Source organism: Protopterus annectens, chromosome 1.part0, assembly GCF_019279795.1.
Source record: "Protopterus annectens isolate FY-2018-M chromosome 1.part0, PAN1.0, whole genome shotgun sequence".
Taxonomy (NCBI): Eukaryota; Metazoa; Chordata; order Ceratodontiformes; family Protopteridae; genus Protopterus; species Protopterus annectens.
Window position 1 is genome coordinate 1,511,598,479 of NC_056725.1, and position 24,669 is coordinate 1,511,623,147.

General features: G+C 38.8%; 1 protein-coding gene across 3 annotated transcripts in view; it reads right to left on the reverse strand.

Annotated features, from left to right (window-relative positions):
• ERMARD (ER membrane associated RNA degradation) overlaps nt 1-24,669 on the reverse strand; it is a 1,319,361-nt gene that overhangs the window by 717,314 nt on the left and 577,378 nt on the right. The gene's annotated exons all lie outside the window — the stretch shown is intronic.

A 24,669-nucleotide genomic window follows, 5' to 3' on the forward strand; every position in this document is an offset into this window, starting at 1 on the left:
TCTCACCCAGGCCCTAAAAATTAAAACTTTGTCTAACCTTCTCAAATTTAACTTAATAATTTCTGCTGGTCTAGTGCTATAATATAACTCTCAGTTTTTCAAATGGTTATGCCGTCATTTCTAGTAAGGTTTAAGTCTGTTTCAAGGAGGCCAAAGCAGGTCTAAAAATGCCACGTACATTATACATTAACATGTACTGTCTTATGCAGGATTAGGATAAATGGACAGTCAAAGAAACTGTATTTTTATAGGAAATCAGCAGTCAAATAATACTGCACTAAGCCAAATACTGGTTATTTCGTGTGTGTGTGTGTGTGTGTGTGTGTGTGTGTGTGTGTGTGTGTGTATATATATATATATATATATATATATATATATATATATATGTGTGTTTTACAGAGCAGCTGATGGTTATTTGGGCCTACATTGTTTCACCAACCTCTAATGAATTGCGCACTTTCTGTCATGGGTGACATTATTGTTGCTCAGTAGACCTCCACCGTACACTAAAATCATTTAAATTGTAATGCAAATGATTTCTGCAGCATAAACTGGTGCAATCACAGATGTAGTAAATTTAGAAAATGGGGGTAGAGATACATAGACCACCTGAAAAAAATGCTTTAATATGTTACACTATACAGTTCTAGTATCAGTTAGTTAGGGTAGCAGGACAGTGTGACTGATATACTATTTTTTGTAAACCTAGCAAATACATCTTGGAGATCTGGTTGCTTTCTATGGTATAGTACAAATGCCAGTACTCAGGGGATGCGCAACAATATGATTTGGTTTTGTGCACTTAATTTTACATTTTGATCCCATCAGAAATATATCTCTAGTATTTCAAATATCCACTGGCATACTTATTCCCTTAACAGCACATGTGATTTAAAGGTATGTCATCCACCCATGCTTTTAATTTCTTCAAAACATTATATATAAATGTATTATAAACTGTTCCCATTATAATAAATCTTCTCCAATTAACAGAACTCTATCAAATCACCCTTTTTATTTATTATGTATTTATTTATTTATTTACTATTTGCTCACTGAGTAAGTGGATTGGTCTTATTGACCCTTTTTAACCATGACTCAAGCTCAAAGAGCAAAAATACATCATGGTCTTTCTATCAACAATGTTACAAGCAAAATTCAAAACAAAGTAAGACTGAATGCAGATAGGGTAACTTTAAAAGATCCAGTCAGACTGCACTGAGAAAAGTATTTATATACAAAATGTAAGCTAAGATACGCATAAAATACAGAGTAATCATACCCCTAAATGCATGTAAAAAAATTGTGTATAAGTTGCCACATTAAGAAGCTTAGAAAAGTTTATTAAATGTATTCTGTCATTCATGATATGGGATGATAAACTACCTAACCATTGTCACGGTAGCACCTGGAGGTAGATTCAGTAAAGATATGCTCTTTAAATACACCTCTGAAGCTTTTAATAGTTTCTAGATTTTTCATGTCTGTAGGCAGGCAATTCCAGTTAGCAGGTCATAGTCTAAAGAAGGGTCTCACCTACAGCAGTGTTAAGTAGAGGGTGTACTAGAGAGAAACTGTTGTCCTGTGTACTTCTGAGTACATAAGGACTGTCTTGTAAAGATAGCTTCACTCTTAAAGGGGGGCACTGACCATTTTTTAGCACCTTGCAAATTACAATAGAAGAGAAGAGGACCTATGAGGCACTAAGGCATTTGGAATTTTTTAGCAAAATACAATGGTGTATCTGGAGGTCTGCTAATTAAATGAATCTGCAGATTTTATTCTCAGCAGTGTATATTCTCTGACTATTTGGCTGAATGCACAATGAGAAAAGAAAAGCCATACTCAAGTTTTGGTTTTAAAATATCTTTATTAATGGCCCTGAGAGCACTCTTAACAAATGAAACAACCACATCCTTGTTTACAGAGTTCCCATATCTCAAACATTTATCTGAAAACAGCCTTAAAAAACTCAACACATTCATTCTTTTGTCTGTTATGCATCTCCATGGAAAACCAATTTATCCCAGTCACTTCCCCTTTCTTATTCGTTCCTTCCTCCACACTTTCCCACTACAATAATCCTACAATTAGCACCACACTCAAACCACTTTCTCCTTTTTTAAAGATATCCTTCAAATACTTACAACCCTCTATACTTCTTCATGGTTCAGAGGTTTAAATTGCCAAACTTATGATCTACTGGCCTTCAAGACATTTGAATGCTGTAAGCCTATGCTGAATTAATTATTTTTGAAAGAAGTAACCGATTGCCCTCTGACTGTAAAGAGAATATTATTCTACTATCTCAGAAGGCACTCTTCAGCAACATCTGTTACTTTTTTATTATTGGTATTAAGTTTTGTATTACATTCCACAATACTGTATTAGTTTCACCAGAAGTGCAGTCCAGACATAGACATTCAGAAAGAACTGAAACAGACATTCCCTAGGTAGAGGCTCCTTCTTAGTAGCCTATATGAAACAGAATATAATAGCTTCTTAAGCCTTTCTGAACAGTTCATGTTTTCCTACACCTATTATTCGTCCATTATAGAATTACAACATCTTTTCAAAGTACTTCACATGGCTCATTCAAAGGCTACAAAATATGGCAACTTACTCAATAATGTGTCACACCAGTGTGTAAAACAGTAAAATGATCTTTGAGTGAGTATATCTGTATCTTACAATAATATGGGCTATAGAATATGCTGTTCTAACTTTGGCAGATAAATATTGATCAAAGTTTAAACAGTTTGAGACGTTAAACCGACATCCCATCTGCCTGAGTTGGTGGTAGTTCAGGTGGATGTAAAAGGTCTCATGGCACAGTCAGGGTAGTTCCCTAATGCCATGGCCAAATTTCCTGTAGTAGTATAAATACCACCTCTGGTGTCCCCTGAAAAAAGGCCACTGGCCTAGTGGGACAAACTCCATCAACAAAGGATAAACTAAATAAAATCAAGTCCCTTGTTGTCCTCTGGGGTGGCACAATAGCGCAGTGGGTAGCATTGAAGCCTCACAGCAAGAGGTTTTCTGGTTCATTTCTTGACTAGAGGGTCTTTTCTTCTCCAATTCATTTCTCATCTGGAGTGCCTTTTGTGTGGAGTCTGCATGTACTGCCTGTATTTGGATAAGTTTTATCTAGGTGCTCCAGTTTCCTCCCACATTCCAAAGACAAGCAGCAGGTAAATCAGGAACTCTAAACTGTCTGTAGGTATGCATGCGTGCAAGTGTGATACAGAAGAAAGACCTGGCAGCCTACATCAGTTTCCCCCTTTGCCTTGTAAACTATGTGGACAGTGGTGGCTGCCTGCAGTGTCAATCTAAGAATCAGCTGTTGGTGGTCAGAGAGAGCTCTCTAGTTCAGTTCTTGGAGGGGGTGCCTTCTGTTTTTTAGTTCATTTCTCATCTGCAGCACCTTCTGTGTGGAGTCTACATGTCCTCTCTGTGTTTGTGTGGGGTTTCTCTCGGTGCTCCAGTTTCTTCCCACATTCCAAAGACATACAGCAGGTAAATCAGGAACTCTAAATTGTCTGTAGGTGTGCATGTGTGATACAGAAGACAGACATGGCAACCTACTTCTATTTCACCTTTGCCATAAAAACTCTCTGGATAGTGGTGGCTGTCCACAGGGTCACTTTAAGAGTCAGCAGAACGTGCCCCTAGATCTTTAATGATGGCACCATTATTTTATGATTTTAACAATTTTATAATCGTAATTTATGCCTTTCTTTAAAGCCTCATGATGCTATAGTTTTTTATTACCTCCCAGTGCCTGTTGACTATGCATTTACATGGAGTTTAACATATTTATTGCAGTTAAATGGATGTTTCAAAAGCAAAATGTACGTACATATTTACAAAAGAAGAAGCAAGAAAGATAAAAGGATGGGGGGAATAAGGAAGAGAGAAGGAGGAAGACAGTGAGTCGGAGAGTAAGCCTGGGTATAGATTACACAACTGTACATAGGTAGGATATCATATGCAACTTAGGAAGCTCCCAGTAGAGTATGTGAAGGATTGGATCTGGAGAGGTGCATTAGAACAGTTCGGTATTATGCACCTGGCAAGTCAGCAGACAGTTCAGAACAGGTATGTTAAGTAGAAAGAGGATGAGAAAGGATTTCTTGTCAGAGATCAACTATGAGTGAGAAACAGAGTTATGTGGCACCCCCTGTATTCAGACAGTTGCATTCATACTGCAGTTTTAGAAAGTGTTTGAATTGAGGTCTGAAAAATTAGTAGTCAGCGAACTCAACTACGTCATGAAGAACTGACAGCCAAATTTTGGGACAAGGACTAAGAAGCTATGACAAATAGAATGCAGCCTGAAAAAGGTGCTTGCATAGATGTCTTTGGTTATTGTGAAATTTGCAAATTAAGTTTTCTGCAAGTACACTGACTACATCATATAACTGAGTGATCACTTTATTGTTTATTGAGAATGTTAGAAAAATAGCTTACTACTGCTTTCAACCTTTGTGACTAAGCTGAGTTCATATTTAGATCTGGAAGATAGGAGCAGAAAACTAACTAGGTTCTGCATTTCATTTAATCTAGGTTTGTGTTTTTTATGACTATAGTAATTTAACAGCTAAAAAGCAGCTCTACTTTCTACTGTATAACTTATTAATTTTGTGATTCCATCATTTTTTTCAGTTTTAATAAATTTACCTATACACATGTTTTACTGAGACATGTCCTTAAATGCAGCAGTTAACAATATCTCGCTGACCGTGTACTAACGGACTTATTTGGGCCAGTGAGGGTAGTAAGCCAGCCTAGTTTCATAAGTATGGCATTCACTGCATCACAGTTTCCACTGGTGGAGTTTAGGAAGGATGAATTATTTACCTCACCTTCACACTCCACTACTGGACCCACAGACTCATTCTTTTCACACCCATCTTAAAGGCCTATACAAGCTCTTGCTGATAAACCTTACACTCCTTTGCTTAAGTTTAATCTTATGCAGGGCAGAGAATGTGAAGATTACACTTCGATATCTGCAAAAAGACAAATCAGTTAAGCATGTCTATAGTGAGTGCAAGGCTCTATCTTAACAAATATTAAGCACCCCCTGCTTCAGATGTTAAGATCATGTGTCACCCTAGGCTGTTAAACCTACCAGTACTGACCAGCAAACAAAAGTGCCAGAATAAAAAAAGAAAAAAAAACTTGTTTCTGACTGTTGTCTGTGCCAGTAATCTGTCCCTGACTTTTTCTAACATAAAATTTCTTACAATGTCTTTTTGACAGCTCTCACCAAGTACTTTATGGTTTGAAAGCCTGCAAAACACTTATCGCTTTTTTCCCCTGTAACTAGTGGTACATTGGGGCAGATAAAACTCCATGCACTACAAAGAATTATGATCAGGTCTCCGATCATAACCTTTTACCATGCGTTCTCAAAATGGATGCCAAGCTTCACTTCTCAAGTTTTGTTCTTGAGATGAATTTACTCCTACTATTCACTCCCACCCGTAGGGCCTCCCCACTTAACTTTACTGTTACATCAAATAACGGTACCATCATATCTCCTGACTCATTTACAAAACTACTAGGGGTACTAACTGATAATAACCTTAACTTTGATGCTCACATTAACAGTACTATAAAAAAGTCAACAAAAAAATAAGCTCCCTCTATAGAATTAAATCCTTTCTGACCCCACTAGCAAGGGCTACTATTGCCCGCACCCACTTAATATCTACCCTCCTCTATGCCTAACCTGTATATACTAACCTGCCTAAAAACAACCTGAACAAGCTGGCTGTCTCCTACAATAATATTGCCAGATTTGCAACACGTTCCACATTTAGAACCCATCACTGTATCAATTTTGAACAACTAGGATGGCTAGAGTTACCAAATTTAGTACTATTTAACCAATTAACAGTTGCCCACAAAATCCTATATCAGCCTACTAATACATCAATTCTTACCAACCTTATCGCCCCCTATAACAACCTTAAGACCCTATGCTCATCTAATAAAATATTAGCATAAATAGGTAAAACCAACAATATGGCTGGTGACTCTTTGTTCTCTAATACCGTGGGCAATACCTGGAACTCACTCCCCAGTGACCTGACCTCCCTTTCCTCAACAACACTATTTAAAAGCAAACTGAAAATCTACCTTAAATCCCATTGGTTATGTCCCTGTGCGAACCCAGACTAATTACACCATTTATCGCAAGACACCTGTCACTTCATCTGTATATACTAGTTGCTTTCTGAAAACCATAACGAAAATGGGCTTTATATATTAATCAAATGTCTTTATCAATATCTCCCTATAACTAACCAAATGTTATAAGTAATACGATTCTGTAAGCAGAAATGTTTTGAAGTGAAAATTACTGCTTATATATTTAATGTACCCACATCTGTAAAACTTGTTATGTAAAGAATTGCTTCAATATGTATCGTACCTGCATCTGTTGAAAACTGTCATTTTATATAAATTTTACTGTGTTTTTGAGGAGCTTTCCTCCCTGGGCCTCTGCTGAAAATGGACATATATCCAGCTGGACTAGCCCGGTCAACAAATGTAAAATAAAATAAAATAAATAAATAAATTATTTCTTGGCATCCATGTCTCGAAAACATAATACACCAGTAATGATCGGAGACGAGCTCATAATCCTCCATATATAAAATCCCTTCTAACATCATCCCTTACATTCTTTGTTATGCTCATCCTCCTCTTTTCAAAAAGTACAGTTGTATAAAATCTTACCATAACAGCAGATGTCCTTCTCTTCACTGTTGCAGTATTCATTACATTAGGGATCCCCTGCCTAGGGCAGCCCAACATCCGGCCAGTATACCAAAGCCTTTAGGTTGTAATGCATATGCCTTACATCACAATATGCTCTCCATGCACGGCGCAGAGCATAAAGGTGACATCTAGAAGCATCATCCTCAGAACTGAAAAAGCCTCAATAGGAACGACAGTCTAAGGAAACTATCAGGTAAAGTACATCCAGAAGGAAAAAGGACAGGGGGAGGAGGGAGGGAGTGAAAACTACAGCAGTAAAGAGAAGGACATCTACTGTTATGTTAAGATTTTACACAAATGTACTATGTCATTCCATATCACTACTGCAGTATTCTTTACACTAGGGACAGTACAATAGCTCAGGGAGGAGGAAGGACCAGCACAGCCCTCCGGAAATCCATGAAGAATGGCCCTGGCAAAATCAGCTCCAGCCCTAGAAATCACATCCAACTTATAGTGCTTGGTAAAACTATGCACAGAAGACCAAGTAGCTGCCTCAGGAATAGAATTAGTACTCAAACCCTTGAAAAAAGCACCAGAAGAGGTTACAGCCCTAGTAGAATGAGTCCTAACAGAAGAAGGAAGGTTCTTCCCATGAAAGGAATAACAAAAAGAAATGGCGTTACTTATCCTAGAAGAAATTTTTGCTTGGAAACGGCCAAACCTAATGACCTAGGATAAAAGGAAACAAAAAGATGTTCAGATTTATGAAATGCTTTAGTTTTATCCAAATATCAGAGTTGTCTAAGCAAATCCAGGGTGTGAAGAACCTTCTCACTAGCAGACTGCAGAGAAGGGAAAAAGTGGCCAAATGAATAGACTGATTATGAGACAACTCATTAACCACCTTGGGCATAAAAGAATGATTAGTACAAAGAGACACCCTGTCCTCATGAAAAAACAAAAAAGGAGGAGCAGCCATAAGGGCTTGCAGCTCAGATACCCGTTTGGCAGAAGTAAGGGCCAAAAGAAGAACAGACTTCCAAGAGAAATGCTGTAAGGAAGCTGAAGCAGCAGACTCAAAAGGAAGCTCAGTCAATTTCTCTAAAACAAAATCAAGATCCCAGGAAGGAGGGACAGCCTTCCAGGGGGGGGGGGCGCTAATGTGACAGACACCTTTAAGAAACTGTTTGGCCTCAACTCTAGAGGCCAAAGGGGGATTAAAAGGCATATAAGCAGAAATAGCTGACAGGTGGGCCTTAACAAAAGAATATGCCAACCCAGCAATGAGCAATTCACACAAATAAGAGAGAACCAAAGGAACATCCATTCCAAGTTACGAGAAAGCAACCAAATAGAAAATCTCTTCCATTTGAACAAGTGAGATTTTCTAGTTGTGGGTTTCCTGGCCTCCTGAAGGACCTGAAACACGTCCTCAGGAAAAAAAAGGCATCTGAAGGGGATCAAAACCCTATCACCCACAATGTCAGCTTACGAGTGGACAGGTGGGGATGGATGAGAAACCCCTTGTCTTGTGTGAGTACGTCCACCCTGTGACGCAACTTGTGATGATTGACCTTGGCTAAACACAGAAGAAGAGGAAACCAATGCTGTCTGGGCCAAAACAGTCTCACCAGCAAAATTTTGGAAGCATCCTGCTTTATCTTGAACAGGACCTTCAGAATGAGAGGAAGGGGAAGGAAGGCATAAAGCAACATCCCCTTCCAAGAAAAAGAGAGGGTGTCCAACTTTTGGGCCAGAGACTCTGGTGCAAAACAGAGGAAGCTGTCTGTTCACATGGGAGGCAAATACCTACCTAGATCTACTTGAGGAGTAACCCACTGGTGGACAATGTCCAAAAACATATCCCTGTGAAGCATCAACTCATGAGATCATGTTATGGAACTGCTCAAGGAATCTGCTACTATATTCTGATCCGCGGGAATGTAGACTACCTGAAGGGTCACCTGTTACTGGACAGCCAGATCCCAAACCTGAAGAGCTAATCTGCACAGAAGATAAGACCTTGTTCCCCCTTGCTTGTTAATATACTACAACACTGTGGTATTGCCTGTGAGAATTTTGAGGGGCCCTGGAAGGAAGAGAGAATGAAAAGCTTGAAGAGCCAAAAGAAGAGCTCTCATCTCTTTGACACTGATGTGGTTGTTCTTTTGTCAAAGAGACCAAAGCCCCTGCACTTTCAGATGACTAAAGAAGGCCTCCTTGTCCCACATCCAAGGCATCTGTGAAGAGTTCCTGATAAAGGCTGAGAATGTTGAAGCCAAACATACTTTAGAAACCACTGGAGTTTTATCATACGGAGCGTGGCCAGAGGAAGCATCGGAATGGTGGAAGCCATGTAACAGTGCCCTCAGAACTTTCCTGGCTGCAACTGAAGCCAGAGGAAGAATGGATTGAAAGAAAGCAATCAGAGTTAAACCTTGGGAGGAGGCAGGGATGCCAGCATTGGAACAGTATAGAGCCTGCACCCCAGAAAATCATGACCCTGAGAAGGAGTCAGGAATGATTTTTAGTAATTTACAGTAAATGTCAGGCTTTGCAGGAGAGAAATAGCAAAGTGTAGATGCTGAAGTAACATCCATGGTGGACAGGCTTGAATGAGCAGGTCATCCAAATAAAGAAAAATCTGTATCACTCTCAACCTGCAGAATGCAATCACAGGAGCAAGGCATTTGTTGACGACCTCTGGGGCAACAGAGAGGGCAATGGGCAAAGTGGCGAACTGAAAATGCCATGAAGTAACAGAGAAACTTAAAAACTTCTTGAAAAGGAGACAAATGGAATGTATAGATAAGCATCCTTGAGATCCAGAGAAACTAGAAAAGCCTGAGGAAGTAGAAGAGGAAACAAGGTTTGGAGGGATAGCTTTGAAAAGGAAGGGACCGTCAAAAAGGTGTTTAGCTGAGAGAGATCCAGAATGGGACTCCAGGTGCCTTCTTTCCTGTGGACCAGGAATATTCTGGAGTAAAACCCCCTTTCCCCTCTGATGAGTTGGCGCTTCTTGAATTGCCCCATTGAGCCAAAAGGCCCTGAAGAACTCCTGGAAAAAAAAGAACAACTGTTCCTGAGGCAGCTTTTGAAGCAGTGCAAAATGCATCTAGGAAGGCAGCAAGAACAGAAAGAACAGCAGAGGGGCTAGGAGACTTCATTTGTAAAAGCTCATAGTACCTCTTCTGAACATCAGACATTTGAGAACAGTCCCATTTGAAAAACTCTCTCATTCTGGAAATAATGTTACCAAAAGAAATCTCCTCAAAAGGAGAGTCAGGACTGACAGACTCTTCTTCCCCAGAACTAAATCTAAAGGAGAAGGAATCTGAGAAGAATACATCAGAGAGTCTTCATCAGAATCTGCATCATTCTCCAAGGAATCCTATTCCCTAGGTCTCTTAAGAGGGGTAGATCATCAAGGAGGAGCAAGAACATAAACCCCTTGTGGAGGCTTTAGAGCCATAAGGGCAGGGAATAGGCCTTGAGTAAAGTTTTAGCCTTTCACTCTGAGGATCTTTAGGAACAGGAGAAATGTGCTTAGTTTTCTGCTTCTTTTTGAAAGGAGTGTTAGCCTTAAACACCTTAGGAGGCTCTGATCCCTGATGACATTCTATGATTGTAGTCGGAATCTCTTCCCTAACTAATATCTGGGGAACACCCCTACACCCTTCGGTAATTATCAGCCACAGTTCCCCCTGTACATCCGATACTTACATCTGCAAGGCTTCCATCAGCATGCATGAAGGCAGATCTATGCTGGCCTCCAAAGAAGTCACAGCAGTGGAATCCAACATGGAAACTAGATGATCCTCTGGGCTTTCACTAGCCTCAAGAGAGACGTCCAGTGGAGGTGGTACAGCTGAAGAATCTGACCAAGAGTTCTTGGTCTTTTTCTTCACAGATGACTAACCCTCGGGCTAGGAAGATCCTTCCATAGTGTCTTTAGCCAAAAGTTTCAGGGAAGAAAGATGACTATGCAACATCAGGCACAAAAGCTTGGCAAATCACACAAGATGTATGGTCGTGGGAAGCACCTAAGCACAAAACATGCTGCTTGTGACAATCTTTATGGTGAATTTTATCTCCCACACTGGCATTTCCCCTTTCTGGATGACATGAAACCAACAACCAGAACAAGGCAAAACAATGATAAGAAAGTCAAAAAATCCCAACAAGGCACTTATCTGTAAACGGTTTGGTAACCAGCAAACGAATGACCATTCACACAGACGACTGAAGATGGCATTCAGCCTGGCAGCTAACTTCTCCACTGTTCTATCCCGCATCTTTTTAATGGCCTTATAAATATTAATTAACAAACTTGCATTTCATGCATGCCTTTCAAATGCCACTCGACCATGGGGAGGACATGCAGACTCCACACAGAAGGCGCTCCAGCCGAGAATCAAACGGGAGAACCTCTTGCTGTGAGGCGACAATGCTACCCTGCACCACAGCGGATTTCTTTCTCCATAAAATACTATTATCCTAAATTTTTCTGTCTCCCACACTTCCTCCATACTGACTTCATTCTTTGCAAACACCCCAGATGCTACAGCTCTCATTCCTAATGGAAAAAACACTCACCACACATTTTTTTTTAGTATACTGACTCTTTAAACTTACGTTTATGAAATTCTTATAAAAATAACATCTCAGTTAATCAAATCAGTACAGTACAGTTTGTGTACCTGTTCAAATAGTTCACTGTTGTAGTAGACATAACTATATGGGAAGTTTCCTGCCAAGGATATCAGACATCCAACCAGTCTACAAAGCTTTGAGCTCCTTTCTCATTCAGCGTATGTCTGCCCTTAGCATGAAGGTACATGCTGGCATAAACAACATGTGGTGGCTCTCCAAAAGTCACTGCTTTCTTGCCCTAAATATGGAGGCTGAAGCCTAAAGCTCTAAAGTAATAATGTTAGGTCCTGTCATGTCAGGAGAGCAAAAGTAAAAAGACAGGTGCCGGATCCACAACTAGGGGAAAAGCAGGAAACAAAGGGAGGGTGCTAGTACTGCAACAGTGATCTATTCAAGCATTTACTGTTATGGGAATTCAACTTACACAACTGTACTATGTTCTTCATTAGAACACTACTGTAGTAACCTAAGTATATGGGGTGATTGCCACAACTCAGGAAAAAAGGGTGGAAGGAGAAGGACGAGAGCCTAGGAAACCCACAGGGAATGACTTGAACAACAGACCAAACGACACATGCACCACAGTACATCAAATCCACAAACTTCGGGGCTAAGCCCCCCAACACCCCCAATCTCCCCTACTTACATACACCAACTCTGAGATCGCACTACAGTGAGAAAAAAGGCAAATTTCTGTACATTGGCCAAGTCATTTCCCTCCCTGGGAAAAATGTCGCTGATGTGAACATTCAATGAATGGCCGTTCGGTGATTTCAGTTCAATGAACACTATTCGCTGTAATTAGACTTCAATGAACTAATATAGACCCGCCTTTACAATACAGTTAGACTCTCCCCTTTCCAAAAGGCCTGAGAAGTAGTAATAGTCCTGGACGAATGAGTCTTGACATTCTGAGGGGGACTTCTGCCATGGTGTGAATAGAAAAAGTATAAACTGCAAGGAACCACCATGAAAAGTAAAAAGAATTTAATGGAGAACGAGCGCTTTCACGCACACACAGGTGCGCTTTATCAGGTTACATTTAGACAAGGAAGACCATTCTCTTATATACAAAAACAGATTTCAATTAAACAATCCAATAAAACAATAATTAGACAATTAGAACTACAATGGTTTCAGAATTTAAAAGAGCAAGAGTTCTTAGATACTCCAGTATCAGAACTCAGACATATAAGTACATTACAAATTAAATTGCATGGTTTATCACCAGTAAGTATAAATAAAAATACATCATAAATTATATACATACTATCAATGTTAAAACTTCTCTACATATTATCTACGAGCTTAAATAGCAGCTTTAGCCAAGCAGTACGTGCTGCACGCTAATACGAAGATAATATCTGGTTAAAATCATTTATCTCATACTAAAACATATTAATCAAAAACCTTGATATGAGATATTAACCTTTGATGTCAAGTGCTCAAAATCAATGTTTACTAACCTGACTAAAAAATATTGTCTGTACGCTAAAGACTATGCCTCATATTTAACGGCAAAATGATAGGTCCATCATGGGGCTAACAATATCCCATTACTACGGAGTCATGCCCAGAAGGTTCTAATATGCAAACAAAACAAAATATTACCTAATGCCTAATATCGACAAATTAGTCATATATATAATGTAACAATTATCAACCAGATCGAAATTTAAGGATGTTAGTGATACATAAAAACTAAGAGCATAGAGCAAGCACACATTTTCAGTATGCATTCATATATTATCTAGTTACCTATTCATGTTCAGACAATAAACATTGCAATTAATTGATTTCAAACTATCTAAAAATGTATGTTGATCTCACAGTTAAATAATAAAATATAACTGTATATAATGAAAGTACAAGCAAAAACTCCTAAATTCATAATCAAATCATAAATTATACCATACATGTTTGTAATGAAACAGTAATGTAGAAAATATAGCAGAACAAAGCCTGAATCATGTACATAAGAACCAAAGAATGAGGCTAACGTATAATATAAATGAAAGGTTGTTGCAAAAATGACGGAGATTATTTAAATAAACTTTCTCTGTTAACCTAAGGTAGTACGGATAATCAATATCTAGGTTAATTAGAGAAAGGAAATACAGCAAAACATTTTACAAGGACCCTAAGAGAGCGGGGCGAATACTAACCATTGAGTTAAATCCTGGTTCAACATGGGCCTTTAGCCTCAATATCCATCTAAGTTCAAACATCTCAATGGTGCCTATATGATCCCCTTCTCTTCTATTAGGGTTCACAACTTGCAATACCAAGAAGCTAAAACTATGCTGAGGTCTATCATGACAATGCATGGCTAGGGCATTTGTAAGGTTGTTCTTCTTTATGTCGTATACATGATTATATATACGGTCCTTAAATCTGCGTGATGTCATCCCTACATAGTATGCATCACATAGATTGCAAGTTGCCAAGTAGATGACATTATGTGTATCACATGTAGCATAAAAAGTAGGTTTGAAGGCTATGTTAATACCTGGAATATCAAAGTTTTGAATTTTGGCAATATATTTACATAATGAACATCTACTACATGGGTAAGTTCCTGTCTTAAAATTTGCTCTTATGTCAACAGGATGAGCATCTAATTTTTCCTTACAAAGTAGCTTCTTAATATTTAGGCAGTTATTAAACCTAAATGTAGGTTCCTTCCCAACCAATTGTGACAAAGATGGATCCAAGAGCAATATCTTCCAGTTTCCTCTAATAATCTTAATTAAATGCTCAACATCATTGGTATATTTAATCCCATAAGCCACGCCCTTCTTGCTCCCTCTTGTATAGTGAGTATGGCTTTCCCTTCTTTTACAAATTGGCATTTCAAATAAAGTATTTGTAACCCTACTGACAAAATCAGGAGGATAGCCCCTATCTATAAAATATTCTGTTTGATATTTTATTAATTCCATAGCATCCTGTTCATTACTACAGAGTCTAAGTATTCTAGTCATTTGTCCTTTCACAATATTACGAAACACATAACGTGGATGTAGACTATCATAATGTAAAATGCTATTTTTCCAACATGATTTTTTGTATAAAGTGGTAGTTAGGCTGTTATTCATCTCCTTTATGATAGTAATGTCCAGGAAGTTAACACTGACAATGGAACATTCATAGGTAAAACTAAAGAATGAAGTGGTAGAGTTCATATAGCATATGAACTCTTGTAATGTATCTAGGCCACCATTCCAGAACAATAAGACGTCATCTACAAAGCGCCTATATAAAATGATGTTCCTAAACCTGGGGTCGTTAAATATGAAGTCTTTCTCCCATTGATAGACTACCAAATTGGCGTATGCATTGGCACAGGGAGTGCCCATGGCCACTCCCCATGTTTGAGCATACACCTTATGGTCAAATAGAAAGATGTTATTATTCAAGACCAAGTCAAGTAGGCAGCAGATAGTCATTAATTCATTACTATCAATAGTACCAAGTTCGACGAGGTAAGATCTTATGGCATCAAGACCATAGTCATTAGGGATGCTGGTGAATAAACTTTTGATGTCCAAAGTAACCATTAGAGTATCTTTGTTCATGTTATTCCTTACTTAATCATGTTTAAGGTCACACAAAAGATCATAAGTATTTTTCAAAATAGTGGGAACAGCATTCACCAGGACACCTAATTTAGATTGCACATACAGCGAGGCATTTTCTGTAACCCAATGTTCGCCAGATACTATTGGGCGTAATGGAAGAGGGTCTTCATTTTTATGCAACTTGGGCAATCCCTTAATTAAGGGGATCAGGGGGGAGTCTATGATTAAAAAATCATAAAGGGTTTTATCTATGGATCTAGTCATAAGCAAGTCATATATCGTATCATGTACGTAATTGACCATAGATGTTATTTTTGACCTATCTATTACCTTATAGGCCTTATCATTACTAAGCATGTTATACATTAGTTCTTTGTAGAAACAAGCATCTAATGCAACTATCCCCCCTCCCTTGTCGGCTGGTTTAAAAACTATGCCTGTATCACTGGAAAGATGGTCAAGCGAACACTTTTGTGCATGGTTCAAATTTACAAAGATGCCCTTATGTTTCTCCTCTTCAAAGTACAAATAGAAATCACACTCACAGGCACGCATAAAACATTCAACAAGATGCGGCATTGGAGGTATAAAACAGCTTTTTCTCTTACATAACTGTGTGTTATAACCAAAATCAGCATTGTCAGTTAAATTGTCCTTGAACAGTACCTTTAGGGATAATTTTCTTGCGAAAAGACGCAAACCTATAAGCGTATCAGGTAGCGTACTTCCCTTGGAAGGGATGAACGATAAGCCTTTGTTCAAGATAAACTGTTCATCAGTGGAAAAAGTCCTAGAAGTCAAGTTAAAAAATAGGCAATTCAATTCCTTACTTTCCTTCTTGGTTCTGGGGTTTCCCCCGATATCTTTCTTTTTACTCTTCCCCGACTGGTTGAGCGCGTGCATGCTGCGCTCTTGTAAGGAAGGGGGGAAGTTTAAAGACATGGGGCAAATCACACAAGATGTATGGTCGTGGGAAGCACCTAAGCACTAAACATGCTGCTTGTGACAATCTTTATGGTGAATTTTATCTCCCGCACTGGCATTTCCCCTTTCTGGATGACATGAAACCAACAACCAGAACAAGGCAAAACAATGATAAGAAAGTCAAAAAATCCCAACAAGGCACTTATCTGTAAACGGTTTGGTAACCAGCAAACGAATGACCATTCACACAGACGACTGAAGATGGCATTCAGCCTGGCAGCTAACTTCTCCACTGTTCTATCCCGCATCTTTTTAATGGCCTTATAAATATTAATTAACAAACTTGCATTTCATGCATGCCTTTCAAACGCCGCTCGACCATGGGGAGGACATGCAGACTCCACACAGAAGGCGCTCCAGCCGAGAATCAAACGGGAGAACCTCTTGCTGTGAGGCGACAATGCTACCCTGCACCACCGCGGATTTCTTTCTCCATAAAATACTATTATCCTAAATTTTTCTGTCTCCCACACTTCCTCCATACTGACTTCATTCTTTGCAAACACCCCAGATGCTACAGCTCTCATTCCTAATGGAAAAAACACTCACCACACATTTTTTTTTAGTATACTGACTCTTTAAACTTACGTTTATGAAATTCTTATAAAAATAACACCTCAGTTAATCAAATCAGTACAGTACAGTTTGTGTACCTGTTCAAATAGTTCACTGTTGTAGTAGACATAACTATATGGGAAGTTTCCTGCCAAGGATATCAGACATCCAACCAGTCTACAAAGCTTTGAGCTCCTTTCTCATTCAGCATATGTCTGCCCTTAGCATGAAGGTACATGCTGGCATAAAAAACATGTGGTGGCTCTCCAAAAGTCACTGCTTTCTTGCCCTAAATATGGAGGCTGAAGCCTAAAGCTCTAAAGTAATAATGTTAGGTCCTGTCATGTCAGGAGAGCAAAAGTAAAAAGACAGGTGCCGGATCCACAACTAGGGGAAAAGCAGGAAACAAAGGGAGGGTGCTAGTACTGCAACAGTGATCTATTCAAGCATTTACTGTTATGGGAATTCAACTTACACAACTGTACTATGTTCTTCATTAGAACACTACTGTAGTAACCGTAAGTATATGGGGTGATTGCCACAACTCAGGAAAAAAGGGTGGAAGGAGAAGGACGAGAGCCTAGGAAACCCACAGGGAATGACTTGAACAACAGACCAAACGACACATGCACCACAGTACATCAAATCCACAAACTTCGGGGCTAAGCCCCCCGACACCCCCAATCTCCCCTACTTATATACACCAACTCTGAGATCGCACTACAGTGAGAAAAAGGGCAAATTTCTGTACATTGGCCAAGTCATTTCCCTCCCTGGGAAAAATGTCGCTGATGTGAACATTCAATGAATGGCCGTTCGGTGATTTCAGTTCAATGAACACTATTTGCTGTAATTAGACTTCAATGAACTAATATAGACCCGCCTTTACAATACAGTTAGACTCTCCCCTTTCCAAAAGGCCTGAGAAGTAGTAATAGTCCTGGACGAATGAGTCTTGACATTCTGAGGGGGACTTCTGCCATGGTGTGAATAGCAAAACTGAACAGCCTGAACCAGCCATCAGGAAACTGTCTGCTAAGATACTGGCTGTCATTTTTTTCTTATCATTACAGGAAACAAAACATTGATTAGATGTTCCTAAATTGTGAGTCTTACCCAGGTAAAATCTCAACTGTCTCTAAGAGTTTAAAGTATGAATGAATATTTGTCCTTTGTTTTGGGGATCAGGGAAGTACATATGGAGATGTATAGTCTGGTTTAATGTAAACTCAAAACCAACGTTTGGCATAAAGGAATGAATGGTTCTAAGACTCGTCCTGCCATTAAGGAAGATCAAAAGGGGTTGAGTATACATTAGGGTACACAATTCAAACACCCATCTAGCAGACATCAGGGGAATGATTAAAGCAGTCTTCTAAATTAAAAAAAAAAATCAAAGAACTGGCTGCAGGTTCACAGGGAGATACAGTAAACTTTTCCAATACAAAATGTAGCTACCATGAGACTGCCACCTGCTTTCTGGGTAGTCTAACATGTAATATCCCTTTCAAAAACTGTTTGACATGGTATAGAGAAGAATATGTCTGTGTTCGGGGGGGGGGGGTATCCAGTGGCATACAAGTAGAATTGACCAAAGGTGTACATTGACAGAACTGTACACAAAGCCTTAACTGAACAATTCACAATGGAAATGAAGAATCAGAGGGACAGGTCTTATTCTCTGTTACAAAACAAGCTATAAACTTTTCCATCACACAATCATTAATGTTTTGTTTTTTAGTACAGAAACCTAGATTGAGTAATTACTATTACTTTTTTTTTTTTTGCTTGCCAAATGCATAAAATATCCATCAATGAAATCAATAACAGTGGCCACAGGTTCAAAGATGGAGCCTATTGTAATTTTTATTGACTATACAGTGGAAAGACAAAGTTAAAGAGTCTAGATCTTCTATTTGTGATTCTTTGGATTTATTAGAAAAAAAATGTAAAAATGTACAAGTGGGTTATGATAATGAGGATTTGCTATTCACAGCTGATGTCGAATCTCATTATTCAATAATTCCACACACCAATATAAACAACAAGCTGGAGTTGCAATGGGTACAGTTATGGCACTCAGGTTTGACAGACTGGTACTTTCTTGCTGGAAAGAGAATTTTAATAAAGTCACGTACAATGGTCTCTTTCTTGATGATATTATACTGGTTTGGTGGGGACTGTGAAAGAATTAAACGTGTTTATAAGATTTTTGGAAGACACTGCCTCTCTTTTTTCAATTTTTTATGGTGTATGCTAATAATAAAACAGTTAAATATTTAGACTTGCTGTGTAAAAAAGGTTTTCTTGTATCTAAGATTCAAAGAAAAGCTAATGCAAATAACACTTTGTTACACCATTCAAGTATGCATCTAACCTACCTGAGAAAGATCAGTTTATGGACAAGTTTGAAGAGTAGAACATTATACTACTGAAGAGCTGTTTTTGACAAAATTAAAACTATGCAACTGAGTTTTCAAGTTATAGGTTATCCTGAATACATTTGTGAAATCTTTGTAACTAAGATAAAAAGTAGAACAAAAACCTTATAATGTTATGAATGATGAAATTACTGTTACTAGCTTAAAATGTAATTCCAATAAGAAACCACACGGTGGAGGTATTGAATCACAAATAGCTAAAACTACAGCTATGCTGTTCTTGTATACTCTAGATTCAGACGGTGTAAAATATACAATATGTAATTGGAATATATTTAAAGGTTATCCACAAGTATTCAGTCTGGTTGGTTCTATCCCTCATTTTGTTAATAAAAGGCCAAAAATGTAATAGAATATTTTTTAATAAGAAGAAAGATGCTAACAGCTGGGGGACTTTTAAAGGATATAACTGTACTATAGATATAGTTCAGATCTATTTACTGTAGTTTTACAAAAAGATCTTACAGCAGCCCTGGTTATTTTAATTGTTATCTAATAATGTGGTACATTATGCCCAGTGTTCGGGATGTGTAGGGTATTATACAGTTGTGACAAAGAGACTGTTAAAAAATAGAATTTATGAACCCTTCCATACAATGAAAACATGAAAAGTGAACAATGCATTGTATAAGCATAAGCAAAATTGCTCAAAATGTAAAAGTATTTTATTTTTGTATTAGATGAAGATGATATGGGTTTGAGAGGTGGTAATGCTGAAACATTGTTAGAAGGGAAAGAATTAAGGTACCATATATTGTCACATTCATATGTTAAGTCAGGGCCGAATGAAGCTTTTAAATATAAATGTGTTTTAAAAAGTAGAACTTTTAAATATTAATATGATTGATTTAATTAAGTCATGTGATCTTCAGCTGTATGTATTTAAATGTTTCAAATGTGTATTGTTATGTAATAAGATGTCCAAAAAAGGCTGAGGATGAGTCAGTTAAATGGAAAAACACAAAAAATAGTACGGTCTCCCACTTCTTCAGACCATAATATAAAAACATTATCAAACACTTTATATAAAACAACTTGGGCAATCAAAATTAAAACCACAGTCATATGACCCTGTTCAGTGTTTTAAACCTATTTTCTTCAACACAGGTTTTAAAGAGGCAGCATTATTAAGACCTGGGGGCGAGGTAGCATTCAGTTCTACTATCCATCTTAGCGCCACATATTCTGTTTCGTTAGATATACCCCCTCTCTTATACTACCATCCACTTTCTGTAGCACTAAAAACTTAAAACTATGGGATTCTCCAACCTCATACACATGTTTAGCTAGGGCATTAGTTAACTTGACATTCCGAATGTCATTTAAATGCTCTAGCACCCTCTCCTTCAGGGTCCGATTGGTTTTACCCACGTAGAAACTATCACATAAACAACACTTTGTGTTACAAAAAATATAGTTTACTTTGCAATCAGCATAAAAGAGAAACTCAATGGAATATTGCGTCCTAGGGTAAACTGAACTAGCTAACCAAATATATTTACATGCCTTACAAGATCTACAAGCAAAGGTACCATTCCGCTCTGAACGTATCCTAGGGCCCTGAGCATGCTTATAACACAAACGCTTGTTTCAAAGATCTGTTATTCTTAAATGCAAACCTAGGTTGTCTTCCTATGACTTTGCATAAATCAGGGTCAGTTAATAGAATCGGCCAATTTCTCTTTATGATGTCACAAACCTTATTAATGTCACTCGAATATGTTAAAATAACTCTACTATTACTACCTATTTCACTTACCCCAACTTCTATCAGTGGGTGTAATATTCTCTCAGAGAAATAAGGCCTATTACTATTATTTCTTGACCTTGTAACATCTTCAATAGCCCATTCAATATCACTTACTTTATATCCCCTGTTCAACAATTCAACTTGCAGGTTGCCTAGGGCTTTCTCAAGGGATTCTGAATCTGTATGCAACCTCATACACCTTAACACCTGGTTCTTAACAACATTTCTTGGAATATGTCTTGGGTGCACACTTGTTCTGTGAGGTATGTTATTTTTTCTCTACAAGGTTTCCTATACATGCTAGTAGAAAGATGACCAAACATATTTTTGTTCACAGTTGTGTCCAAATAATCCATAGTCTCACTAGAATAATGTACAGCAAATGACAAAAAAGACATCGTACAAAATCCACCAGTAATTCTGTCGTACCATGCCAAACAAAAAAATATGTCATCTACAAAGTGTCTGTAGAATTTAACGTAAACCTTGTAACGTTCATCATTGAAAAGAGATTGCTGTTCCCACTGTGCAAGAATGATATTAGTGTAAGTGTTAGCACAAGCTGTTACCATACCAACCACCACCTTCTGCAAAAAATAATCTGACTCAAATATAAACACGTTGTTTTCAAATATAAGTTCTAACAAAGCACATATCATAGCCACCTTAGAATGTGAACATACACCCCCAGAAGTAAGAAACAGTCTAACATTATCTATCCCCTCATCATTGGGGATGACTGTGAACAATTAATTAACATCCAAGGTCCCAAATAGAGCATCTTCTATTCCAGAGTAACTAATAGACCAATCACAGAGGTCATGGAGAAACTGTTTCGTGTCTCTCAAAACTGTATTGCAAGTGTCCAGAATAGGCCTCAATTGTTTCTCCACATATATTGACATTGGCTCTGTCAGCCAGCCTCTACCCGACACAACAGGGCAGAATGGAGGGTTACTCTTATCTGTGTGTATATTCGGTAGACCATAAATGACAGGTATTATGGGTTTTTCCACAGTAAAATAAGAATACAAACTATAATCTATTTGGTCTGTCATAGGGAGATCGTAAAGATAGAAATTCAACCTATTGACAATTCCTGTAATTTGAACTCTGCAATTTCACATACACTTGTTCATCATTCAACATAGCCCACATTTTGTCCACATACATTGATTTATCAATAACTACTATCCCACCCCCTTTATCTGCTGGTCTAATAACCAAATGCTGTGCTTTTACCAACTGATTCAAAGCCTCCATCTCTTTAGTAGTTAAATTAAAAAAGTCCCCCTTCTGTTTCCCCTCAACATAATTTCTTAAATCATTTTCACACATATTTAAAAATGCTATGAGCACTGGCGAGAAATCTGGTGCAAAAAGACTAGGCTTCTTAAAAACATTAGACATATTACTTAACTGGAAACACAGTATCATTAAATTCCTTGCAAACATTTTTAGTTCTAGAATTCATCATCTTCTTTTGGCTGTTCACGTTAGGGGTCACCACAGCGGATCATTTGTTTCCATTTCTTCTTGTCCTCTGCATCATGCTCTTTCACACCAACCGCCTGCATGTCCTCTCTCACCACATCCATAAACATTATCTTAGGCCTTCCTCTTTTCCTCTTACCTGGCAGCTCCATCCTTAGCATCCTTTTCCCAATATACCCAGCTTCCCTCCTCAGCACATGTCCAAACCAACGCAATCTCGCCTCTCTTGCTTTGTCTCCAAACTGCCCAACCTGAGCTGACCCTCTAATATTTTTTGTTAAGTTTTACTGCTTTGCCGCCTACTTTTTGGCATTTTACGGCTTGCTAAAGTTTATATCTGTAACAGTAAGAGTACTTGGAACACATCTAGAGCCTATTTCCTGTGTTGCACTTAATTTAAAATTGTTTTTTTCTCTAAAAACTGCATTTTACCTGATTTTGGCCTAACACTCAAGTGTGGGGTCATTTATTGCACTGTTGTGATTATTTTGCTGCTTGTGTATCTCTGCTACCATTAAACTACAACAAAAAGAAAAAAAAAAAAATATTGCTTTTTTCCCACTTTCTGAAAGTTAAGAAAGTTCAGTTACAGATTTGCTGTTCTGAACTGTTTGGAAGTTTCTAGAAGGCCAGTGCTTGCTTGGGCTAAAGGGAAGTTTCTGTGTACACCAGTGGGAGTGGTTGACACTGAACAGCATGCCTGTCCCTGGAGGAGTGGTTACTACCTAGAAGCTGTAGTTTTATTGGCCATTTTGGGTCAATTCTAAACTCCTTGATCTCTCTCTCTTAAAACCCTAAAACTCTCTTTTTGCATGGTTTTGCACACTGAGCAGCGTCGGGCAGCACCGCCTAAACAGGTTTAAACTATTCCAGGCTCCACAAAGTCTGCTCTTCACTTTCTCCCTTAGAACTGTTCAAACTCTCAAAGTAATCACTCTATTCTCTTTCTAAAGCCCTGCACTTGCTCAGCTCTTATAACGAAACACTAACTAACTAAAGCACTACACCCACCTTGACTTCTCATAAGTATTATACTCCCGATTAGTCCTTCCTGATCAAGTGAAAAATCAGTTCCCTTCCCTAATCTGATCAATAAAAAAACAGTTCCCTATACTAATCTGGTATGTCCAAGGGTCAGTTTCAAGGTTACTCTCCAGTCCAGCTGGTGAATCTGGGAATTTTGAGCCAATGTTACAATTGCCTTATGTACACAGACAACCCTCTCCTCCTTCCAACAAACTCTTAATACATGTGAGAGATGCAGTTACACAGCCAAACTGGAGGCAGAGCTCTCTCAACCCAAGACTGGCACAGTCAGTCAGGAGGAAAAGTTAACCACCCACACCACAAATCCAGTCTCACACAGACCTATTGCATCTGCATACCCAACACATATACACACAAAAACATACTTGGAGGCTCTAAATAAAAATCTGCCTAAACAGCAAAGACCTCCTAAGCAGATATCCAAGCAACAGCCACCCCTCAACAATACCCACAAATCACATATCTCACAAAATCAGTGTGCCTCACAGTCACAGCCCTTAAGGCCAAACAACACACCAAATACACTTGTTATAGGGGACTCTATCGTCCGGCACACTGACGTCCTGCTCACCAGACTGAACAAGGAGAATGTCACTGTAAGCTGCCTGTCGGGTGCCAGGATCCACCACATAACGCAAGCACTCAGTCACTCCAAAGCAAGTACAAGTATGACTCCACCATTGTCCATGCTGGTGTGAATGACCTGAGACGTACCTCCCTGGACTACATGAAAAGAGACATAGAGTAGCTCTCTGACCATGCAGCTCAGGCTGGTATGACCCTGACCTTGAGTAGCATCTTGCCCTCACCAAGAATGATGCCACAGTATAAAGACAAAATTATCAGTTTCAACAATTGGCTAAAGTATTAGTGTCATTCTAAGGGGATCCAGTGTCTGTCAGCCTGGGATGACATGCTCGACAAGCCACGTTGCTTCTCTAGGGACGGCTTGCACCTGTCACCCTTAGGCTTTCGTATACTGGCCAAGGCTCTTGCCACCCCCATAGTGCCTTTTTTAGGCAAGGCTCAAAGGACAAACCCACCTCCATAGGCAACCCAAAGATAAAAAAACTAAAGGTAATGCTACTCAATGCCAGAAGTCTAAACCTCAAGATGCACGTACTCGAGACTCTCCTCAGTATGGAGAAAATCGATGTCTGTGCAGTAACAGAGACCTGGTTCAAGGCTCCTGAGAGCACCCCAGCACTACCAGGTTATAACTCATACCATGCGTTTCGGCCCCAAAACTCAGACCGAAGCACAAAAGGAGGGGGAGTATCTATATTCATCAAAGATACCTACACCTCCAGGTTAGTGGCACTGCACGAAGCATTGGAAACCATCCATGTGCAACTAACAGCGGCCAAAACTGCCTTTCAGTTTCTAGCCTGCTACAGAACACCCTCCCTATTACAGGAACCCCACTTGG